We start from the raw sequence: 23,665 nt of genomic DNA, 5'->3' as shown, positions 1-23,665 counted from the left end.
CTTCTATTATCTATGTTTAGAGTTGGTTGATAGAAAGCCCTCTCTCTCTCTCTCTCTCTCTCTCTCTCTCTCTCTCTCACACACACACACACACACACACAAATTCCCTGTTTGTAGTCTATTGTGCATGCTGTCCTTTATATGTGGAGGTAGGCGACACACCCTGTAATACTGTTATAGAGAATGGATTCTTTTTCTTTGAGCAAGAATTTATTCCTTTTCTTTATTGCAGAGAATTAAGAGAGTTTGCTGAGAGGGTGTTTCTCCTATAAAATTATTTCTCTGCGTGCCTTAACAACATGCTTTCATCTATAAGGATAAACCTTGCCTGATAGAAAGGCTCCGACTTCAGTTTACTGACTCAGTAAAATCAAGCTCACTGATTACGTTTCCACCTAAAAGCTTTCCCCAGTTATAAGACTGGGGGCGCCTTTAGAATCATGCCAGGTCGGGTTTCTTTCTGATATTTTCCCACAGCCAATTGTGCAATACATTAAGCCTACCCATTAACTAGAGCATCACTGCTTGTCCCCTTGTTCTGATGGCCAAAGGAACATTTGTGTTGTCTAAGTTCCACTTAAGATAATATTTGAAATAGAGTAGATCAGAAGAGCAACAAAGGTATCCTGCTTCTGTGGAGACAAACAGTTCTGCTCTGCACATAACAGGCTTGTCAAAAGATCAGAATCCAGCAGTAACCTCCTCGTTCACAAAAATAGCATTTTTCCTCTCCTCTGAGATACTCTAGTTCCAAGAATATCTTTCACTTGAACCTTAGTGTTTGAAGCGGAAAAGGGAAATAAGTAGTGATGTGATATTCCACCAGCAATTAGGTGAAGAGTTGTTGGAAATTTTAATTGTCAGTCTTCGTTTCCTGAGAAGCAAAATCTTCATTTTGCTGCTGGAAGACAGCATGTGAACTGTGCCATCAAGAGAGGAATAAATACGGGTATTTTTTTTCCCCTGTAAAAAAGACATTTGGAGATTTGTTCCCTCTGTTTAAGTTTCTCCCCTCTGGTGTTATTGAATGAGATCATGACACCGAAAACGTTTTATGTATTAAAACCAAAATCTTCCAGAAGGGTCAGAATTCCACGCACACCCTTTGCTAACACTTGAATACACATAAAAGTGTCTGAAAATCGAGGGCAATCCTTGAAGGATACTGTTTGCTTTAAGGTCTTAAAATTTTTATATTTTTGAAAGGAAATGTGTGGGGAACGAGGGCGGAGGGAGTGTTGCTGATTTTTAAATTTTATATATGTGTGATTAACTAAAACTTTTAGATATGCATGTTATTTTTGGAGGACTTGAGAGTCACCAGAGCGGGAAGTCCCTTCAAGGATGAACAAAAGCATGGCTGTCCGATACTATTATCGCCACAGCAGCAGGCTTGCGGACGCAGGGTTGTGGTGACTGTCTGTCTTCTATTACACTGCATTTTCATTAGTGACAACCGCCGGTTTTTCTCAGGTTAACCAACTAAGCTGTTCCCAGCTTTCTTCTTGGCCACTCGGTCGCTCTTGGTTTAAAAGGAAAAAAAGGAAAGAGAGGAGAAAGGTGAAGTAGCCCAAGTGTGGCGCACGGAGATTCCTCTTTTTCGCAGCTGGCGTTGTTTGATCCTTGGAGATATGGGGAATACTGGCTCGATATTCAACCCAGAACCCCTGGAGTCCTATGAATTAGTGGTTTTGAACAGGGAAGGAAGAGAAAGGCTTTTATGGACCCTTCCCAGATGGGGGCAGGAGAGCCCAACCGAACAGAAGTGCTGGGTATGAGCGAGTTCAGGACGCCCCTTGGTTCCGCAGACTACCCGCTGGCAGGATCAGAGGTCAAGTCAAAGGGCACGGTCACTGGGTGCCTTACCCTCTCGCCCAAACAGTATATGCCCCTGGGCTTCTGACTGACCACCAGTGGTTCAGCTAGACCGGAGGGCGGGGAGGGGGCGGGTCTGGGGGGCGGGAAGGGGGCTGGCACAGAGGGACAGAGAGGCACCTCGGTAAATGTAGTTCCAGAGCGCAAAGATGGAGACGCTGTTTCGGCTCTATCTGTAGGACTCGGACTACAACTTCCAGAATCCTAAAGGCCAGCCAGAGTGTTCATGCGCAGTGGGTGCCATCTTGTATCCTATCAGAGGAGGCGAGGGTGATGTCACCTGCGAGTTGGTAACCTACGAGCGGCTGTGAAGGGAACTGTTTAACCGGATCCCATTGTACCAGGAGCGCAGAGCGGCCTTTCCAGTATGCAGCGGCTGCTCAGGTGAGGGGACGCCTCGGCTCGCCCGCCGCACTCATTCATTAGCCGCACCACACCGTGGCGCGGGGTGGGCGTGCTGGTTCCTCGCGCTGTCGCAGCGCGCCCTCCTGCTGCTTCCCGGAGCTCCCGGGCCAGTAGGTAAATATTAAACTCGTCCTTCAGGTTGGGTCTGGGTGGGAACAGGACCGAGACAGCTATGGACTGCCAATCTAGGCTTTGGAAAATGGCTGCAGCGCGGCACGGAGCGAGGCGAGCCTGAAGGAAGGCGTCCCCGAGGATGGGGTCCCTCCCTTCTTTCTTTCCGAGGCGCTCGGTGGCAGTGGAGCCGGCCGGGTACATCTCTCTTCCCAGCCGCAGGCTCCCCGGGGTCAGGGCTGAGCTGCGGTAGCGGGCGGCGCTCCTGGGCCGCTGGCTCTGTAAGATCCGTGGGCACGGCTGTGGCCGCGATTCCCCTGCCATCCCTATCACCTTCGGGTCAAGTCATACTCAAAACGGAGGGGGTGACTGTAATCCAGTCTCCGAGCTTACTGTGTGTGGAGAGAAGGAGGAAACCTGGCATTGCAGAGGCCGCGAGCTGGCGGCTAAGCTGCGGCGCGGGGAGGCTGCGTCTCCCGGTGACTGGACGGGGTTCCCTGCGTCCTACTTCGAGGGGCGCACCTCTGTCTTGGCTCTGCCGAATCGAGCTCTGCAAAGGGCACCTGGGCGTGGGCTAAACGCTCTCCTTAGAACCATGGAGGTGATGGGGTGGTGGATAACCTAATGATAAGGTTCGCTGTGGAGGCAGGAGGGCTGGATAATCGGGTTTATCTAACTGGTGCTCCAAACCAGCTGTTTGCGATCGGCTTGTCTTCTAACTGAAGAAGAGAGCGAGGCGAGGCCCGGCCCGGCACGGCCGGACAACTCTAAGTCTTCTGGCTTTCTTTTCCCTGTCTGCGTCAGCTCCATTTGTTCGTTTACTCACATTCATCAAACCCTTCTACGGTCTTTTGCACGTTGCTTACAATCAAGGTTTGGGACGTTCTGTCCCCTCCCCATAAAATGTTTTACTGTGCTCAGAAATAGATTCCTGCTCTCAGTCTCTTCCACCGTCGATGTTGGAAGAGCATCCATAGCAAATGCTACCCATGACCGTTTTGCCCCCATTGAATTGGTAGTTTCTTGAGATTTGAGCCGGTCCTAGTGAATTGAAGCATAGTTTGCCTGCAAGACGAATCCGGTTGCCATGGCGACCTCTGCCTTTGGAATCTTAACTGCTCACACTGCTGTTTCAATTCGTTGTGGCTCTGCGGGCAGCTGGGAGGGTGTGGTCGGGGGTGTGGTCAAATGTTTGCCCTGGGCCCAGCTGCTCCCTCTTCCTCACCCTCCTGGCAGCTCTGGGGCTCCCCATATTCTTTCCTACATAGCTTGGACACCGTATTTTTGGGACATTTTCCCTCCCACGTGCCTATACATCATCTCGAAACGAATTGTCTGGGGCTTTTGTTCTAAGGTTAACTAAATTTGGAAGATGGTTTTCCTCCAACAAGTGAACTGTATCTTTCCATCATTATCATAGTTAATAGTGCTGGAGGCAATTTACTTAACAAGGTCACTCTTCCCAGGCCTACACAGCTCCCTGGTCAGCAATTACCTCAAGTGCATTACCTGTAAATGACAGAGCAATTAATAACTGAAGTTGAGGTATATATAACGCAGACATCGACATTTTTATAAAATCTAAACTCCAGCTGAAGATCCTTTAAGTGAAAGTGTGGGGGCTGAAAACAGGAGCCCTAGGTCCTGTGCCAGCACTTTCTGTGCTGTCCTGCTGTGGGCTAACAGTTACCTGTGGGGGCACCTGTCATCTCACTGCTAATGTAGATGGGGGAGTTCAGAGAATTCCTAATGGTGGTTTTAGGTTTAAAGTTTTGTGACTTGGAAAATGACCCCTCCTCCAGATAACACAACGTTTAAACCCATCTCTGACATTGTAGCATTCAATTTGTGTTGCTGGCCCCTAAACCAAGATCAAAATGGACAGGACAGCTATAGTAGTATTTTAAAATTTATAATCCACTTGGTACACCTATTATCTCCTAACATCTGGACTTTTATGTTTTAGTCATAATTAGTTGTTTAGATTTTGTGGTTTGCAGATTCTTGATGAATGTAGTTTGTTACTTAATTGAACAAAAGTCATTTAAATTATGCTAAGATATTGGTTTTTATCTCCTGTTTGCATTCTATTCCATTGTGGTATCTCTCAGAAATGGGGGGTGGTGTATATAGGAGTGTCTATGCAAGCGCATTCATGTGCAGGATAATACTTGGGTTGTTGTGCCAAGTGGATAATGCTCACCATCTTAAGGAGGTAGTTACATCACTATGAGGCAGCACTAGTTATCACTCTCTCATTTACGTATTTATATTTATTCTAGGATTTATAATAGCAGCAAAATGTCCTTCATTTATTACCTTGCTTGTCTATGCTTCTTGGTGCTAAGCTCTTTGAAGGCAGGATCTTTGTCTTCTCAACCTTCCCAAAATTTGGAGCAGGACTTTTAATAAGCATTTGTTAAATGGATATTAAGGAGGATCAGAAATCCAAGGTTTGTACTCTTTCTTCTGACAGTAATTTGTTGTTATAGTCCCCCCCCCCCTTTTGGTTAATACTTACACCTTGCTACAGTTCTTTCCATGAGTATAAAAATGATATATATTTTGATATTTTATAATTACTTTCGGAATATATTCACCTACGCAGGTTATTGTTTTTCTTGTTATAGTTTCTTAGTACACTTAATCTCCTTGGCCCAGATAATTTTCCCAGAAGGCAGATGGCAGGAAGCTAAGGAGAAAGACAAAGGCAAAGATAGTTAGATGCTTGTGTCAATCCCCCTCGGCAACAGGAGTTGCTGGGAGACAGCAGTCTGTCATCTAGGCAGAGTGATTCTATAAACAGGATCTGCTGTTCCGGGCCAACTCTAGGAGAGGACATTAGTCTGGTGTTGGTAAAGTTGGTATGCAGTGGTCACGATCTGTGAGTCTGGAGAACTGGAACCATCTTGAGAAAGATGATAGAGAAGGGTCACTGTAGGTCACATGCTGGAGTGGAATTTGAATCCTGGCTTTCTCTCCTTGGTGGATAGTTGAGTGTTGAGAATGTGCTTGTGCACAGAGCTACTTTGTTTAAAAGGCTGCTTCTAGTGTTAGTAACAGGCTTCCCAGAACAAATAAGGTGTTTAAAACAAAACCCAGTTAAGACTAAAACAGTTTCATTTTGTAAATATTTAGAGTATGGCTTTGGCTCAAGGATCTTAGGTTCTTCTGTGAAAACACTTCAAAGTTACAGCTGGATTGGAGGGACTAAGCCTTTCCCACAAAGCTCAGTACCACTGAGAGCTTCAGGGTTTGGTTCAGAAAATGACCCACAGAGCTTGTCACTGGGGAGGGGTCTTCTTGTGTTTCTAAGTCTTAAGTCTATATTTTAATAGTTCAGGAAAAAAACAAAACAAAACTTTGCCAGCTGAGGTTGCCAAACTTGTTTTCTCTACAGGGCATTCCAGTTGAAAGTGCTCCCTTCCCCCGCCCCACCAACCGCCCCTTTAGGATAAGGATTGTGAATTACTGTCACTCATCCTAGTATTAACTCAGTAATAGAAGAAAGTGCCCTAGTTAATTTTGAAGCTAACTACTCACAACATCAGCCTTTTTTTTTTTTTTTTTTTTTTTTGCTTGTGGCTTGTGAGTAAGTCTGGTGGTTGGCAGAACAGGCTAAGGTGGGGTTATCGATTTTGAAGTTACTTGGTGCTGGTAGAGACCATGTCCTCACCTCCTTAGTATCCCTGGTGAAACGAGGACAGTTAAGGGGAGATGCCAGCTGATCTCAGTGACCTATATTCTGCCCACAGCAGAGAAGAGTGGTGTTCACCTTTTATTTTCTGGTACTCTTCTCTTGTCCCAGGAGCAGAGAACAGAGCATCTTCAAAGGAGTTTGCTTCCTAGTGTAAGAATGGATTGTGTTTGTTGAATCTTAGGAGTAGAGCAACAAGGGTCCTGTTCTCACCACTTCACCCCCTACCCTCAATTTTTGAGACAGGGTCTCATGTATCCCAGGCTGGTCTTAAGTACAGTAGAAGACAGGTTTGAACTTTTGATTCTCTAGCTTCTGTCTCCTCAAGTGTTTTGATTATAGATGTGTGCATGCTACAGAGGTATTCTATCAACAGAGCTACATATCCAATACCGTATTTAGCATTTGATGATAAAGCTTTTGAGTTTCCTTTTTGCTATATTTCATAGACATATATTTCATATAGACAGAGTATCTGAAAAAAGGAAATATTTTTATATCCTGTATTTAAATATTTTTTGAGATTGTCCAGTTTCAGACCCTATTTGTGAGGATAATTTTTCACTGCATTGAACCCATCATCTGGGTACAGGCTTCTCACCTAGTAAAGGGCAACAGACGCCTACTTTAACAGCTAAGAGGCTAAGAGGGGCCTAGTGTTCCAGTTTCCCTCCCTTTTAAGGTAAACTGTGAAAGCTCTTTTAAAAAAAAATGAAAACTTTAGCAGTAGTTAAACATGCAATCTGATATTGAGTATCCTTAGGCATTAAAATAACCCTTTCTCCTTCTCCCTGCCTCAAAAGAGAAGACTCATTATATGTAGTAAATTTGGAGCCAAGTAAACAGCTGTAATTCTTAAACCATAGCTACCATTGTGAATTAAATGTGGAAAACTAGGGAAGTGGGTTTCATTTCCAATGTAGTTGGTGTGACTTCCTGACGTCCTCTTTTGGCATAGAACTCAATATTGTGCAACATTGACAATATTTGATGTAGACAATTGACTGAAGCATGAACTTGGTAATTTAGGGGATAATGGGCAAGCTGCACTGTAATAGCAGAGATTGCCAGGAAGGGAAAATGCAAACACAAGCCTGTTGGCCATTAGGGCACTGAGACATAATACCTCTTTGCCAGATATAGACTTGGGGAGCTTTCTCTGTGTCCCCGTCCATCTGGCTACATTTCTTAAGTATGTCATTCACCTTTAGCAAGAACCAGAGTTCATTTCTTCTGTAAATTGCACCAGGTTGGAGTTGAAGTTCCTTCTTTTCCTGCCAGGCACATAGTTCAGGTCACCTGTTAAACTGCTCTTTGTCCTTTTCATTTCAGAAGAAAATACCTGTGATGCGATTGGCAAACATTGCCTGTCTCATGGGTGCTTTGGGTCTAGACTTCCAAAAGTAGATAGCCCAGGTCTTAGCTTTGAGCTTTGTTGCTCAAACATCTGGTTACTTTTCATTTTTTAGAGATGGGCTTTTATAGGCTAGTTATTTGCTAGGCTTTTGTTGTTAGAGATATACAGAACACTTCTAGATTATGGTTAGATCATATTATTTTTGAGTCATGTACCTGTAGCTCACCATGGTGTATGTGTGTGTGTGTGTGTGTGTACATAAGCATGCACTTCCATACATTCACATACTCAACTTTTGGCTACAAAGCAGATTGAAACTAGACAATGCATCACACAGCTAGCTATTCAGAGCACAACCATCACTGCCAGGGGCAAATGAAAGTGTCATATTATAAAATGAACTGACAGAGTTTAGTTTCTTCAGACCCTGCTAGAGGCAAGGGTTTGCCAAGGAATTATGTTAGTCGTTCTCTTGGGAAAATTGGGTCAGAACTAGAGACAGTTCACTAACAGTTTGCCAGTGGCTGCAGTCTTGTGTTTTTCTTTTCCTGGGGAATGGCAGGTATTAACAGTGTTTTGGGGTTGCTTCTGGCCCTTGCTTCCCTGCTGAACGCCCTGGGTCCATAGAAGTTGTCTCTCACACCCTGTTGTCCCATAAAGTTCCTGCAGATTTGTACCCGAGAGGAGCAGCTGGTGGCATTTACCAGACTAGCCTGGCTGTTCTCGTGTGCCTGTGCGTAGATATTTGCTTCAAAGCAGTTTGACAAAACTAAGCAGAGAAATGTTAGGCACAAGTTAAGCTGGAGTCTGCAGCTTTCTAACAAGAAGGGCCTTCCTGAACCCTGAGAACTTACTACAAACTATCAGAAGGACTATTTTTAAAAGGACTGGACTAATGAGATGGCTGGGGGGGGGAGGGGGGAGGGGTGCAAAAATGCTTGCCTAAGAGCTAGAAGACTTGAATTCCATCCCTGGAAGGCAGGTAAAGGTGGAAGCAGAGAATACTGTAACCCGAATGAACAGGAACAGCTCTTTAGACTTTAAGAAAGCAAGACAGTAGATTAACAGCTGGTGTTAGTCCAGTATTAATGGCTTTTACTTAATTCAGAATGATGGTGGCAAAACCTCACCCTGGCATGTCTGCTTTCCTCCCCCATCCTGTTTTGTATGTGGCAGTCTATTGGTACTGGCGTGCGCCCCCAGCGCCTAGCGCTCAGTGGTCATGTGAGCTGAGAGTCAGGAAGGACGGAGAATAAATACATACTTGAAGTGGAAGCCAGGGACTTCGGCTGACTGCAGCGTGCTCTTTGAAGGGGAAATGGACAGGCCTGCTTTTATCCTTTTGTATTTTTAATCAAGACTAAGTAATTTGTCTACGCGTGCCTGCATGAACTTGTGTGCACCACTTGTTCACAGATGCCCCTGGAGTCCAGAGGATGTCAGATCCCCTGCACCTGGAGTTACTGATGGTTGGGAGCCATCACACAGGTACTGGGAATCAAACTTAGATCCGCTGCAGGAGCAGCAAGTCTTCTTAATGCTGAGCCATCTCTCCAGCCCTGTGTTTATATTTTTGAGATCAAGAGTAGAGACTAGATTGAACTAGAAAAGCTGTGTGACCCAGTTGAGGCTTCAGACTCTGTGAGTAGGCAACATATGACTATAGAACTCTAGGTCTGTGGACCTGCTTTCCCTGTGGCATTTTCTGTCAAGGGCTGATTAAAAATTGAAATCAAGCTATATATCCATGTATCTATGTATCTATCTAATCTATACATATCTATCTATCCATGTACTTATGTATCTAATCTATACATATCCATCCATCCATTAATCTCTCCATCTATCCATTTTCCTCTGGGTTGTAATTTGTAACCCCATTTTCAGAAATCAGGGGCTGTCTTCACATGGCCTGCTTCAGTATCAGGGGAGCCACCGACATTGGCCTCATGATGTGGCATCTCCAGAGCCCAGAACTGGGAGTGGAACAGCCTGAGAGTGCAGCTCACACTGCAGTTCTCCCCCTAGAGCTCAGGTTGTTTTTCTAATGGAACAAGATGAGGGAAGAAGGTGGAGGGAGGACTAGGAGTTACTGGATTTCGTTTATCTTATCACTGGTTTCCCTCTGGATTGTCTTTGTTTACAGTCTTCTTGGGCCAGGAATTCCTCTACCAGAGAGTATGCACATTCTCAGGGATATGCTGCATTCACAGAGCATCACACACTCAGGGACAGGCATACCAGGGCTTCCAGCAGAGAGTACGCAGTGCACATACTCAGGGTCAGATCTTTGGGGGCCAAAGGAAATGAATACTCACAAGTAGGTTTAAAGTTAACATCTGTATGTGACTTATATTTGGTAGGAATCCGACTCTGAATGTCTGACACTCCGGATGGAATCTTTTTACCTGCTCTTGCTTTGCAGTCACACACAGGGGAAGAAATGCCAATGGTGTGGTTTTCTGATTTGGGTGATCCCAGTGATTTGCTGGTTCCTTTCACCCTCTCGGGCCTTCTCCTCATTTGAACGGCAGTGTGTTCACATGGAATTCTTCTGGGCATAAACCACATACTGTTCGGAGTAGAGAATCATTAGAACAGTAATGACCTAATTTATTTAGCTGTCTCAGTAATTTGTGTGTAAGAGCCACTGTGTGCATAGGTTTAATAACATCTGTTGGATTTGTCTGTCCAGTTTCCTATCCTGCTTTCTGCCCTGGGACATGGACCTGAGATCCTATTCATTTCTGGACAGACCCTAGCTATCCTCTGGGTCTAATGCCAAACACCTGACCACAGGAAGTTCCTGAGGATATAGGAGATGAAGCTAGGCCTTATCTTTTGGTGATATTCCATTCTACTTGAATTGGTAATTTCTTTAAGCTAGAGTAACACCAACAATGCTTGACAGGCTGCTTCTATTGCCTGTGATTTCTTTTAGTCAGTAGTGGTTTCATGGGGTTAGTCCCTGTGTCCCAAGTAGGTCTAAAAATGCCTGTATAGACAAGTATGCCCTCGAACTTCTAATCATCCTTCCTCCCCCTCAGAAATGCTGGATTACTATTAACCTCCTTTACAAGGTGCTGGGATCAAACCCAAGGCTTTGAGCATGCTGGGTAAGTACTTCAGCCAAGTTATATCCCCCAGCCCAGCATTGCTCTTAAACACTGAATGGCCTGTGCACGTAAACATTTATTCTCCAAGCACCACAGATCTCACTCTGCCCTTGTTCCACATGCATGGCCATTTACTTCACAGTGTTATTACTTTACTTCTTTGGCCCTGGTAACATTAAATATGTAATTCTATAAAAATATCTTTACATTATTTATCGTGCATATGTGCATGTATGTGCGTGTGTGTGTGTGTGTGTGTGTGTTCTAGTTTTCTGTCTGTTGCTGTGTTAAACACCATGACCAAAGCAGCTTGGAAAAGAAGGGTCTGTTTCATCTTATAATAAATACCATGTCATTGTCTTTGATAAAGGAGGGGAGGAACCGGAGCAGAAATCATGGAGGAATGCTCCTTCCTGGTTCGCTCTCTCTCTTACTGTGTAGCTCAGCCAGCTTTCTTACCTAACTAACCTAGAACCACCTGACTGGTCCTCCTACATCAATTATCAATCAAGAAAATGCCCCCATGGACATGCTCACTGGCCAGTCTGATTGAGACAACCCCCTAATGAGACTCCTCTATAGCTCTGGGCTGTGTCAACCTGACAGCTGAAGCTCTCTAGAGAGAGGGAGGGAGTGAATTTGAATGCAAATGATGCCTACCTGTGGAGGTCAGCCCTCTTCCATCTTGTGAGTTCTAAACTCAGGTTGTCAGGCTTAGTGGCAGGTAGCTCTTATCTGCTGAGCCATCTCACTGGCTCGGGGGTATAATTCTTAATTGAAACCAAAGGTTTATGAACCCGTAGGCAGATGGTCCTTTCTTCTCCTCAGATCCCTTGTCAACCTAAGCACATTGAACACTGGCCTGGATATTGCTGCTGTGAGAGAGGTCCCCCTAGTGCAGTACTCAGCGCACCCCAGCCTGTATCCATGCATGCATACATGCTCACGGTACCCTCCATTGTTGCAACACAACTGCAGAGCCTTCAGACAAAGCCAGAGAGTGTTTCCTAGAGGATAAAATTGCCCCTGTGGAGAATGAGCAGGAAGGTTTTAGATGGTCCAAGGCTTTAAACATTGAAGCAGGCTTGCATGTTTAGGGATTAATTGGATTTCTTTTGGGAAGTGGAGCTGCTCCTGCTGGTTTTATTTATTTGGGCAGTTGGTTAAAGCCAAGGAAAAGGTCAGTGGATTAGACCCATTGGGGTCTTTTCTCCATTCTTCCATGACCACAGCCTGGGAAGCCAGCCACATTTTAAGGATATGTCCTTGGTCACAACAGGGGACCCTGTGAGACACTGGTGCTAGCCAGGGTAAGCCCACCAGCGCCAGTGAGTAAACAGCTTTGAAGTCTGTGGCCTGGGTTTGTAGGTCAGTTACATTATCTCTGGATAAGGAAGACAAGGCTTTGGGGAATGGGAAAGCCAAAGCTCTTGCTGTTGTCAAAGGCCAGCATGCTTTAAAAACAGCTTTAGCCTTTAAAAAACGACAACATGTCCCAGAACAGCAGAGAAGAGCCTTGGCTTGCTTCCCCCCACCCCCTACTCCTGCCCTCTTCCACAGACAAGAATGTCTTTCAAACTTCACTCCAAAACTTGGGTTTTGGCACCACCCAAACTTGCCTTTCAGAGTTCAAAGTGAAAATCTTGTCGCACTTTAATTAACTGACCCTAGATCCTTTTTCGGTCAGCTAATGCAAAGATAATGTGTGAGGAGGCATGGCTTCCATTAAAAGGTTAGCCAGTGCTTAGGGAGATGGCTCAGATGATGACATGCTTGTCGGGCAAGCACGAGGACCCGAGTTTGAATACCTGACACACCAGTGTCAGCCTATAGACACAGCTGGGGAGGTGGTGAATCTCCAAGAGTGCACTCCACATTTACTGAGAGACTTGGCCTCAAAAAAATGAGCAGAGCACAGTGTAGAAGGGCATGTGGCACACTGTATACACTGTATACACTGTACAGGTGCACGCACCCACTTGAATGAGTACATATGCTATCCACAAACCACACACAAAATTAAAAACAAGTCAACCATAATTCCTTCTCAGGGCCTAGGTGGACTTTTGAGGTCATCTGTACCCCTCCTTGGGGTCTCCTGTGTCTGTTCTTCCAGCTAGTCGTTAGCCTTTCCCAGGCTGATTTGAGAAGAAGATGCATGAGAAGATTGGTTCCCAACACCTAGAGCCCCAGCTCAGGACTGTCACAGTCACCCCAGGAAGTCCTAACATGAAAATGTGAGAAGACCAGAAGAGCTTGGGTTTGGGAAGTGTGAGTTTCCTTGCGTATTGTGTGTTGGGATGTCTGTCTCTCTGTCTAAATGTTAACTTTAAGAGCTTGCATTCATTTTGTATGAACTTTGTAAATCTTTTTATTTAGAAATTTGCATGTGTGAGGAAGTTTTTTTTTTTTTTGCGTGGCTTAGTGCATATTTGTAATATGCTGGACTCAGTGCTTCTAATAAGTGTGGAGCTTTATGATATTTAACTGAAAAACCTCTAAGTACCTGGAAATGATCTTTTCCCCAAGATGTTTCCCTGGGAAGCTTCTATTTACCCTTTAACCCATTATTTATAAGAAAGGGTAACAGACACTGCCTGGTCACAAATGCTTAACACTAAGGGTCTTTGGACTAAAGCCGGGCAGGGGAGTAGTCACCAGTGCTCTTCCTAGCCTCTGTTCTAGAGGAGGCCCAGAAGTGAGCTAGAAAGCTCTTGGCTATTTCACAGCTCACCCAGGCTCTGAGAGCTTCCTAGATGACTGACTCTGCTCCACAGAGCAGAGCACATCTGGCGCTGCTGTTTCCTTCCTGAGTTGGCACCTTTCCAGCACCACATCTTCATGGAAGATCTTTGGCTCAGAGTTATAATAACCAGGAGGGGGGTATTGATTGATTGATGATCCATCGATTGTCTCTGTGTGCATGTGTGTGGTGGAACATGTGTGTGTGTGTGTGTGTGTGCGCGCGCGCACGCACACGCCATGGCACACACTGTGAGGTCAGAGAACAACTCATAGGAGTCCACTTGTACCAGGTAGCTCCCAGGGACCAAACTCTGTCAGGCTTGATGGCAAAGGCTTTAACCCACTGAGCCAGCTCCCTGGTCCTGAAGCAGGAGAATGAGAATGATCAGAAGAAAAAGGAAGCCAAAGAGAAGGGCACCTGGGTTCAGCTGAAGTGCCAGCCTGTGCCACCCAAAGAAGCCCACTGTGTGAGGACCAGTGGGAAGGAGCCTGAGCTGCTGAAGCCCACTCCATGTGAGTTTATGGCCTACTGTACAAAAGAGAAATAAAGGCCCCGGACTGAAAAAAAAGGTTAACAACTTTTAGGAATGATATGTATAATAATTTATGGGCTCTACCATGAGCTGTGGAAGTAACACCTGAAAGCACCTTTGTTCTCTCTGCGTAGAGAATGTGTTTGATGTTGGCTAAGAACCTCAGAGTGCTGCTTTACATTCTTCCCTTTGCTTATTTCCCTTTGTCATACAGAAGTCTGGCTCTACGATATCAGACTTTGGTTTCTGAAATAAACAGATGACCTTGTGCAGAAGGGCTTTTCCCAAGTGCAAGGGCCATCGTTTCCTCTCTGAGGAGTCTCATGCTTTGCTTATTTGGAACATTTACAGCTTTCCTTTTACTTATTTTTACATTCACTTACTGTGTGTGTGTGTGTGTGTGTGTGTGTGTGAAGTTCACAGAACAACTTGCAGGGGTTGGTCCTCTCCTGCCATGGATGCCCCAGGGATGGAATGCATATCACCAGCTGAGCCATCTGTCTGGCTCACATTTCTGTCCTTTCAAAGGAGCAGCCACAGCAATGGTTATGGGAAACAATATCTTTAATCTCCAATTAGGTTTTTCAGTATTTGTTATGTTTTCAGTTCTTCTACAAATGCTGGTTTTGAGTCTTGGAGGACCAAGATTTTCTAAGGAGATTCCAAGAGAATTGTTTGCATGACATGTTCTTGAAGGAAGAGTTGCACTTAAAAAGAACATGAGGCTTCTGGAGGAGGATGCTGGGATGTCCAACAAAGACCTCTGAGCTACACACTATGCAGATATTTCATGGATTACAAATTATATCCCAAGGAAGTTATCTTTGAAAGACAAACTAGACACAGTCACGCAAGGAAACCTGAGAAAAATAGGTCTCAGAGATCCTACTTTAACATTGCTGTCATTATATGTGTCTTGATTCTTCCTTTAACCAGTTGTGTACCATAGACAAGAATTTTGGCAATTTCTTAGTATTTATAGGTAATCTGAAATATGGAAGGCTGACTGCTAGGAAGACATCTTTGCTGTAGTGGGACCTGGTTCATTTCTTTTAGTCACTGTTTGTTTCATCCCCACTGTGATGATGAAGTTGGCATTATGTTTACCTTAGTTACCATTTGCTTAAAACTTCCTTCTGATTATTCTGCAAGATTTTTTCACTGTGGAAACTTCACACTATAAAACCCATTCTCTTTGCTGTAGAGCTGTGTATGTTGATAAGGTGTATTTCATTTGTCAGACATCATGAAGCTCAAGGGTTCTCAGATTTGGATTCATGATCCTCTGAGAAACCCTCATTACTTTTTTAAATTTTCCTTGTTTTGGGGGCCTGGGGTGGGGAGGTTGCAAGGACAAGGGCTTGATAGAAGGGACAGGGAGATGAGTGGGATTGAGATGAATAATGTGAAATTCACAAAGAATCAAAAATAAAAAATAATTTTTTAAATAAAAAAATTAAAACAATGGCTGAATGTTTGGGAAGTTAATCAGTACCACTGGAAATAGAATCCATGTGCAAAGGCAGTGCTGGAGAGACTGCAGTGTTACTCTGCTAGATGTTCTCCAGTCATACTGGTTTCACTGCTGTGTAATAACTCAGTACACACATAGTGGCTTGACCCAGCACTCAGGAGCCTGGTTTTGCCCTGCTAGGTCCTCTGGGAGAGTCTTGGCAAGCTACCATCCAGGTGTCAACCACGGTTGCTGTTTTCTTCTGGGGCTCAGGATCTTCAAGCTCACTGGTTATTGGAAGGATATATTTTCTTGTGATAAAGACCAAGGACTTGCTAGTTATGGACTGTGTGTGTGTGTGTGTGTGTGTGTTTGTGTGTGTAGAGGCCCATGAATCCCATGGTATGTAGGCTCATGTTGTCAGTTCACTGGGAGTATGTTTGCTATCTTCTGTGCCAGCAGGGCAAACTTCTATGACTCCCCCTCTCCCTTTCTTTCTATGATAACCTGAGAAAAGTTGACAGGAAAAGGGCTCAAATGATTAGGCCCATCATGGACAAGCTCCTTGGACCAAGGAACTTAGTGCCACCATGACAGTGATGGAGCATCGTGATGGCGGCTTCTGCCTGTGGGTCCTGTGAAGGTGAGGGCAGGAGGCTTCAGCCTTCAGAAGCCGTGGCGAGTGCTCTCTGATTATTAAAGTGGAAACATAATTTAAAAGCCTCCAGAATGGATGGCATGCCACAGAGACCCTCTCTTTCCTCAGATGTCTCTCCTTCAGACTTATCCCTTCCCATTGTGGCATCTCTTGGTTCAAATATAAAAATATATTTCAAATATAATGCAAAGATAAAAGATGCCAATTTCTTTTTTCACAACACATACCCAAACGGAAAATTTAGTATAAGTTTGTGAACCTTCCTTGTATGCACAGCTTAGATATCAACTCAGGGCTTATCTTTCATCTCTACTGTCAATAGCTTTACATAAATTCTGGATATCAAATCATATCTTCTGTAAATAGTTTTGTAGTTTTAGAATACATGTCTTAAGAGACCAAGACATCTCCCACTCCCACCCCACCCTCACCCCTACCTAGTTGGCATGCACATGGAGGCCAAAGGTCAATAGCAGGTATCTTCTTCAGTCTTTCTCCACCTAAGTTTTAGACACAAGGTCAATCCCTAACTCACCAGTTTTGGCTAGACTGGTTGACCAGTGAATTCTGCCTTTGCTTCCTCAGTGATGGGGTTGCAGATGTATGTCACCACACCTGGCTTTTATGTAGGTATGGGGATCCAAACTCAGGTCCACATGCAACAAGTGTGTTTCCAACTGAGCCATCTCCAAAAACAGCTAAAATCCATCATCACAACTGAAGTTAAGTCAATGCATATTAAATCTCCAAACATTTCATCAGTTTAAAGTTTCTATCTGTTTGAAATATTTATCCAACTCTGGAGTCAACTAAGCTTTACATGTGGTGGTGGTGTTTGTGTGTGTACATGTCTTATGCAGTTTTTTACTTTGCCACCTGTGAGAACTTCATTAGCTCCTGGATTTCCAAGTCTGGAACTCATGGTTCAGTCTGTTTCCGTTAACTTCTAGTTCTTGTAAATTGGTTAAAATGAAAATAACTGATGCCTTGAGCCAACTGCTCACTATAGAGGCAGGAAAACTGCTTGCTAAGGAGTGCGGGGCATCATTAGAGGTTCATGTGTAATAGACATTTAGAGGATGAGCGCGTGGAAGGGAGACGCAAGCGGGCCGGGCCAGCGTTTCCCCCCAGATACTTATTTTAAAGAGCAGTGCAGTGCTGATAGCGATAGTGTGCGGATCAGTTAGGAGGCTTTCAGGCAGTCTATGATGGTGGAGCACAGGGAGGTTTCCATGTCCTTAGCTGTTTGCTTGGCCCACGTGGGGTTTGTTTGTTTGTTTGTTGACTTGCACTGTATCGGTCTTTTTTTGTTTTGTTTTGTTTTGTTTTTTGAGACAGGGTTTCTCTGTGTAGCCCTGGCTGTCCTGGAACTCACTCTGTAGACCAGGCTGGCCTCGAACTCAGAAATCCACCTGCCTCTGCCTCCCAAGTGCTGAGATTAAAGGCGTGCACCGCCACTGCCCAGCCACTTTAGCTTCTTGGTAAGAGAGTAGCCTTTCAGCAGGAAAGAGTCCACACTTGAGGTCTGCAGTAGAGCTGGCTCTTGAGAGTTGGGAACCATAACATTATCACTGAGAATTAACTGGCATTGCTGGCAGGTGTGTCTGTAGGCCCTGCACACACATGCCCTTTGTTCTCAGGGACATGACAGATACTTTATTTTTAAAAATGCAGCATTTATGTTAATAGAATCACTTTATTTGACAATTACTGGACAAAGATGAGGCAGTGTGATTTCAGCTTCATTTAGGAGGAAAATAACCTTGAGTTGAGGTAAATGAGTGCATAGTAGCTTGGAGCAGGGACTGGAAGGCTCCCAGGAATGGGCACTAGTGCATGCTTAGACTTCTTAGCCTGTGCTGTCCTTGGCAGCCAGCTGTGTAACTGCCATTGCAGTGCCAGAGTGCACAGACACCATGTAGACAGATGGGTCTGACAGGGTGCGTGCTGCCTGCACTGGGCTGCAGGGGAGTTTGCTGCCTCAGAAGACTGTGAACTCAGTTTAGGAAAGCCACCTTTGTTGTCCTGTGACTAGTTGAAATTATGCATGTGTATACTTAACATATATACATATATATGTGCATATATGCAACATTTCATATGTAATTATAAATATTTAAATGTAGGCTCCTTAAGGAAAATGTTAAAATTTTAAAAAAAATTATAAAAATGCAGTAAATAACTCAAGAGAAAAACACCTTTTAGATTAATCTAATTGGCAACATCTCAGTTTGTGGCACACTCCCAGGAGTGCCTGCTAATGTGTGAATGCTTGTAAGGCCTGTCGTAAGGGAGACACAGAGCCTGAGGGAGGAGGGATAGAGGAATGGAGGGAGGAGGGTGGAGGAACGGAGGGAGGGAGAGGAGAATATTTACAGTGTGTGAAGATGCAGGAGCTGAAGTGATCCTCAGCTTCTTGCAGTGTGTGTAAGCCTGGCTCAGTCATCTGTAAAATGAGGTACTGACACATGTTCTACTTTTACTTCAATAATTTTTTTTTAAATAGGAATAAAGGTTAGAGCTACCAGAATGCATGCTGTTAACTGCAAAAAGTACTTAAATCAAACTGCTCTAAGGAAGAGCATGGTGAGAAGTCAGGCCATCCCGCCTCAGTGATGGTTGATGAGCACGGTTTGCCTCTGTGATGGGGTAAAGTCAATATACATTCCGTAGAAAATGTCCTTTGGATTTTGAATGTTGATCTGTTTAAGGCTAGCACGATGTGGTGGTATTCTGTTTTCTGTCAGTGGTGGGTAGTAGGTGTGAGCCACAGATCCTGGGAACCCATAGCATCAGCCACAGCCTGCATTCTTGTTAGAATATCTTGTTAGAATATAAATATCCTGTCAGAATAGAAAGGCTTTAAAATCATTCAGTTATTCACTTGAAGATATCAATAATGAAACTCCTTCCATGATATCATCTGAGGGATGACTTAATCATGAACACTGGATGTTCTGGAAAATTCTGTGATGTACTGGGAGAATGAAAGTGAAATTTGCAGTTACAAATAGCTGCTTTGTGTTGTAATCAATTTTGAGTTTACAGACGGTGAACAGGTCTGCCACTTCCCAAAAACATGCTTGGAGACCACTGGTCTTATTAAAAACAAAAAGGTCAGAGACCCTCTGGGAGGGTCTGTTAGAGCACAGCCCACTCTCCTTGAGAGAATTCCCAATTCTTGCTGGTTTGTGACTCTTCTCTGATAAGAGTTTCTTAGTAAACATGGGGAATTTTCAAAGCTAATCTGAATCTAAGTGGGAAACTTTTACTTTTTGTTATAAAATTAATGTAGGCTCACTGAGAAAGTGAAAGAAAAAAAAAAAGCCAAGTGTGGAGGCATTCACTGGTAGTCCAATATTCCAATACTTGTGGGGTCAGAGATAGGGGAACCAGGCGATCCCAAGGCCGTCTTTAGCTATACAGTGAGTTTGTGGCTAGTCTTTGACTACAGGAGTCCCTGTCATAATGAAACAAATCAAAAAAGTGAAAATATATAAATTCAGACACAATCCTATATTTTGCCACCGTCTGCCTTCTTCAGGGTCCTTTCTCCAAGTAAGTATCAGGAGCACATCATCTTCTTGACACATTTAGAAAACGTTAGAGGTGGCATCTCTTCTCTATGAAATATGCCTGGCAGTCTTTGGCTTCTTGAGACAGGATCTCCTTGTATAGTCCTGGCTGGTCTTGAACTCAAGGCAATCCTCCTGTCCTTGCCCCTCAGTGCTTGGATGACAATGGTATCACACTCCCTGGCTCCATGATGTCTCTCCGTTAAAATGAATGTGTTTCGAGTTTTAGTTTATTTTCTTAGAGTGGATTCCTAGAAATGGAGCACAAGCTTCAAGGGCGTTTGCTTGGCTGTTTTAAGGTCCTGCTGAGCTGTTTTTCAGAAAGATTTTATGTGTTGGTACCAGCAGCATGTGAAAGCAGAGCTGCTACCTAGGAGCACATTGGCAGCGTCTCACAGTGGTCTGAGGTGATGCCCGCAAGCTCCACTACACTGTACTTCAGTTTCCACATCAAATTGTTGTTAAATAAAACCTTTCCCCCAGTCATTTATATTTTTTCTTTCTCAGATTTACTCATTTATTTATTTACCCATTTACCTATTTAATTTTAAAAAGGTGCTTTAAAAGTCATTTTGGGTATTGAACCCAGAGCTGTGTGCATGTGGGTATGTGCCCTCCAGTGAGCTAGGCCTCAAACCATTTTATGTTTTCTATTTTGAGACATAGCTAAGTTGCCCTTGCAGGCTATGACCTTGTGAGCCTCTGGCCTCAGCCTCACAGGGGTAGCTGGGATTATACCCCTGTACCAGGGGGTCTAGCAAATCTCAATATTTTATAGCTGACCATGAGAGAGATTAAATATTAAGTTTTCATAAATGTAGTAAGTAATCCTGAAAGACCTGGGTACTCATAAAGGAACCTAAACTATTTCTGGGTGATTAAAGTGTGTCTTCTGTAGTCATCCTTACATACTCTTTCTCTAGTATCTGGAGGGTACCAGAGAGCTTCTGGAAGTCTATCAGCAAGACACACTTCCTGGAGGCTGCCTCGGTTTCTTGTCAGTGGTCCTGTCGTGGAGGATAGCCACAGAAGGCCCTGCTGAAGACACAGCAAGCAGGGGCATGGCATACAGTTTTTCCACTGGACTTGGCTTGTCCGGATGAGTAGGAGGCAGAACAATGAAATAATCCAAATATTATGGGGAGAAAGGGAGAAGTTTATATTACAGTGGTTTACGCGATAAAAGAAATGTTATCCCCGGTGCACTTTGTTTAGAAATCGTGTTGTAAAGCAGAGACTCACATGCGTTGCTAGAATATCTGCCATATTGCATTTGCAGCACCAGATGTCACAAGGTCCTGGCACCATCAAAGTCTAATGGCCTTTATGTCAATATATCATAAGTCAATACTGTGGGGGAAAGGGGTTTCCTCTTATCTGAAGTGTGGGTTTGCTCACACTTGTTTCTTTAGTACTATGATTCTGTTCATATATTATTTGATGTTTTTTTGTCTCTGTTTAAAAAATTAAAGTATGCTCACACATGCCCACATGTTCCCACACTCACACATGCACAACATGCTTACATACACACACATGCACACATGCTCACACATGCACAACATGCTTACATACACACACATGCACACATGGTCACACATACACACATGCTCATACACTCACACATGTGTAACATGTTTGCACCCACATGCCCACATGCTCACACACATATACACATGCTCACACACTCACACATGCACAGCATGCTTACATATACACATGCCCACATGTTCACACAATACACATACATGCTCACACACTCATACTTGCACATGCTTACATACACATACATTCAAACATGCTCACACATACACATGTTCATACATCCACATATTCACAATATGCTTACATACACATGCACACATGCTCTCACACACATATACACACATGCACACACATGCACAACATGCTCACACATATGCTCACATACACATACACACACATGCCCATACATTCACATGTGTACAATATACTTACACTCCCACACATATGCCCACATATGCCCATATCATATCATACATACACATGATCATACACTTACACATGCACAGCATGCTTACATACACACACATGCTCACACATACATATACATGCTTACACACTCACACATACATGCTTACACACTCACACACATGCTCACACACATATACATACATGCCCACACTCACACATGCACATGCTTACATACACACATGCACACATGCTCACATACACACATGCTCATACACTCACACTTGATCTTAGCCAAAAGGCCGAGAAGTGATACAGGTGCTCACACACTCACATGCACAACATGCTCTCACACACACACACACACACACACACACACACAAAACACACACACACATGCTCACACACAGAACTATGGGGCTTTGTTTGGAAGGTGTATGTGCATTGACTCAGAGGCACTATGGTGGTTATAGGAGTGTTTTGGGGATTAAGAACTAGGATGCAAGGAGCAGGTCATGCCTGCATGTTCCTCCTGAAGCAGTAATGCATCTTCTTCCTAAGCAAGGGGATGGGGTTTAGGGAAGGTGAGACAGAGCCAGGCAGTGGTGGCACATGCCTGTAATCCCAGCACTCTGGGAGGCAGAGGAAGGTGGATTTCTGAGTTCGAGGCCAGCCTGGTCTACAGAGTGAGTTCCAGGACAGCCAGGGCTATACAGAGAAACCCTGGCTCGAAAAAACCAAATCTAAAAAACAAACAAACAAACAAACAAAAAAAGAAGGTGAGACATATGCTTCCCTGAGCTGATTCAGTCAGACGCCAGGGATGTATATAGCTTTATAAAGTTGACTGCCACAGTGGGACTTTCAGGTTTACCAAATGCTGAAATGAAAACAGACATTTCCTCACATCCTGTGAATAAGCAACAGCACTCACTGTCAGGTGGAACACAGAATACTTCACCTTGCATTTTTATGTTCTGACCTGCCAAACGTAGTCCTGTACTCAAACATGGAATGAAATAATGTTTGCAAGTCTTTTCTATGCATGGTAAAATAGTAGATTAAATCATATTCTTATTCAGATTGGTAATCTCTCTCTCTCTCTCTCTCTCTCTCTCTCTCTCTCTCTCTCTCTCTCTCTCTCTGTGTGTGTGTGTGTGTGTCTTCCTGTTTTTTGCGGGGTGGGGTTGGGTGGGTGAAGACTGAACCTAAGGTCCTGTCCTGGCTCTTGCTAGCCTACCTACTTCTCTTGACCTCTGACCTTCCTTCCTTGTTTGGAAGAATGGGATGACACAATGAAGTGATTTTTATTCTAATAAAAGCTTACTATTTTATGAACTTGTCAATGTTAGAAATACAAAACATTGCTCTGCCAATTTTGGATTCAATATTTCCTGTTAATTCTTATTATAAAAGTTAATGCAAGGCGGTGGTGGTATACACTTTTAATCCCAGCACTTGGAAGACAGAGGCAGGAAGATCTCTGAGTTTGAGGCCAGCCTGTTCTACAGATTGAAGTCCGGGACAGCCAGGGACAGAGAAACCCTGTTTTTAAAAAACAAACAAACAAACAAACAAACAAAAAAAAACCAAAAAACAAAATAAAACAAATTAAGGTAGAATATATGGCTGGAGTCCCATTTTGTAGCTTTTTATAGGTTTTGGTTTTTAAAAGGGTTGTCTCATTGACTCAAGCTTGACAGTTTTGAGAATACCACATCATACATTTTTAAAGAGATGGATAGTTATCATTTGGTTTGTATTTACTGATGGTCTCAAATATACAGCTTGTTTTGTTCTATTGATGGAACATTTTAAATATCCAGGCTTAAAAAATAGCAAATGACATAGTATATAAAGGAATGATAAAACCATAGTTCATTTGGCACACTCATCTGGTTAAAAGGCATAAACTCTTCTAAAGTAAGGCTTGTTCAAAAACACAACAAAACAGTTTAACAGAAAGCTCTTATGAGGAAAACCAACACCTTTCAAAACCTATGTTTGCACAGCTCGAGCTGTAGAGAACTCTCAGGTGTCGCCTGAGGCAGCATGAGAATCAGAACCTGGGTCACCACTAATCCCCCAGCCTCAGATGGCTGTTGGACATTAACACAAGAGACACATTTCCCTTTCTCTGCTGTCTACTGCCTGTAAAGCCTCCATAGCCAGTACCTATCAGACGTGACA

The 23,665-nt window shown here is 43.9% G+C and overlaps 1 protein-coding gene across 3 annotated transcripts in view; it reads left to right on the top strand.

Annotated features, from left to right (window-relative positions):
* Window positions 1–2,176: 2,176 nt before the first annotated feature.
* Daam1 (dishevelled associated activator of morphogenesis 1) overlaps window positions 2,177–23,665 on the top strand; it is a 164,601-nt gene continuing 143,112 nt past the window's right edge. Inside the window, exons 1-2 of one of the 3 annotated variants that reach the window (XM_052185689.1) lie at window positions 2,310–2,394; window positions 8,862–8,933. The gene's annotated coding sequence lies outside the window, so the exon portion shown is untranslated. Of the gene's footprint in view, window positions 2,260–2,305; window positions 2,395–8,861; window positions 8,934–23,665 lie in introns of those variants that run through there. The other 2 variants (XM_052185688.1, XM_052185687.1) reach the window with 2 other exon arrangements.

The sequence above is a fragment of the Apodemus sylvaticus genome, chromosome 6 (assembly GCF_947179515.1).
Source record: "Apodemus sylvaticus chromosome 6, mApoSyl1.1, whole genome shotgun sequence".
NCBI lineage: Eukaryota > Metazoa > Chordata > Mammalia > Rodentia > Muridae > Apodemus > Apodemus sylvaticus.
Note: the sequence above shows the minus strand (reverse complement) of the source record. Positions and strands in the feature narration are given on the sequence as shown.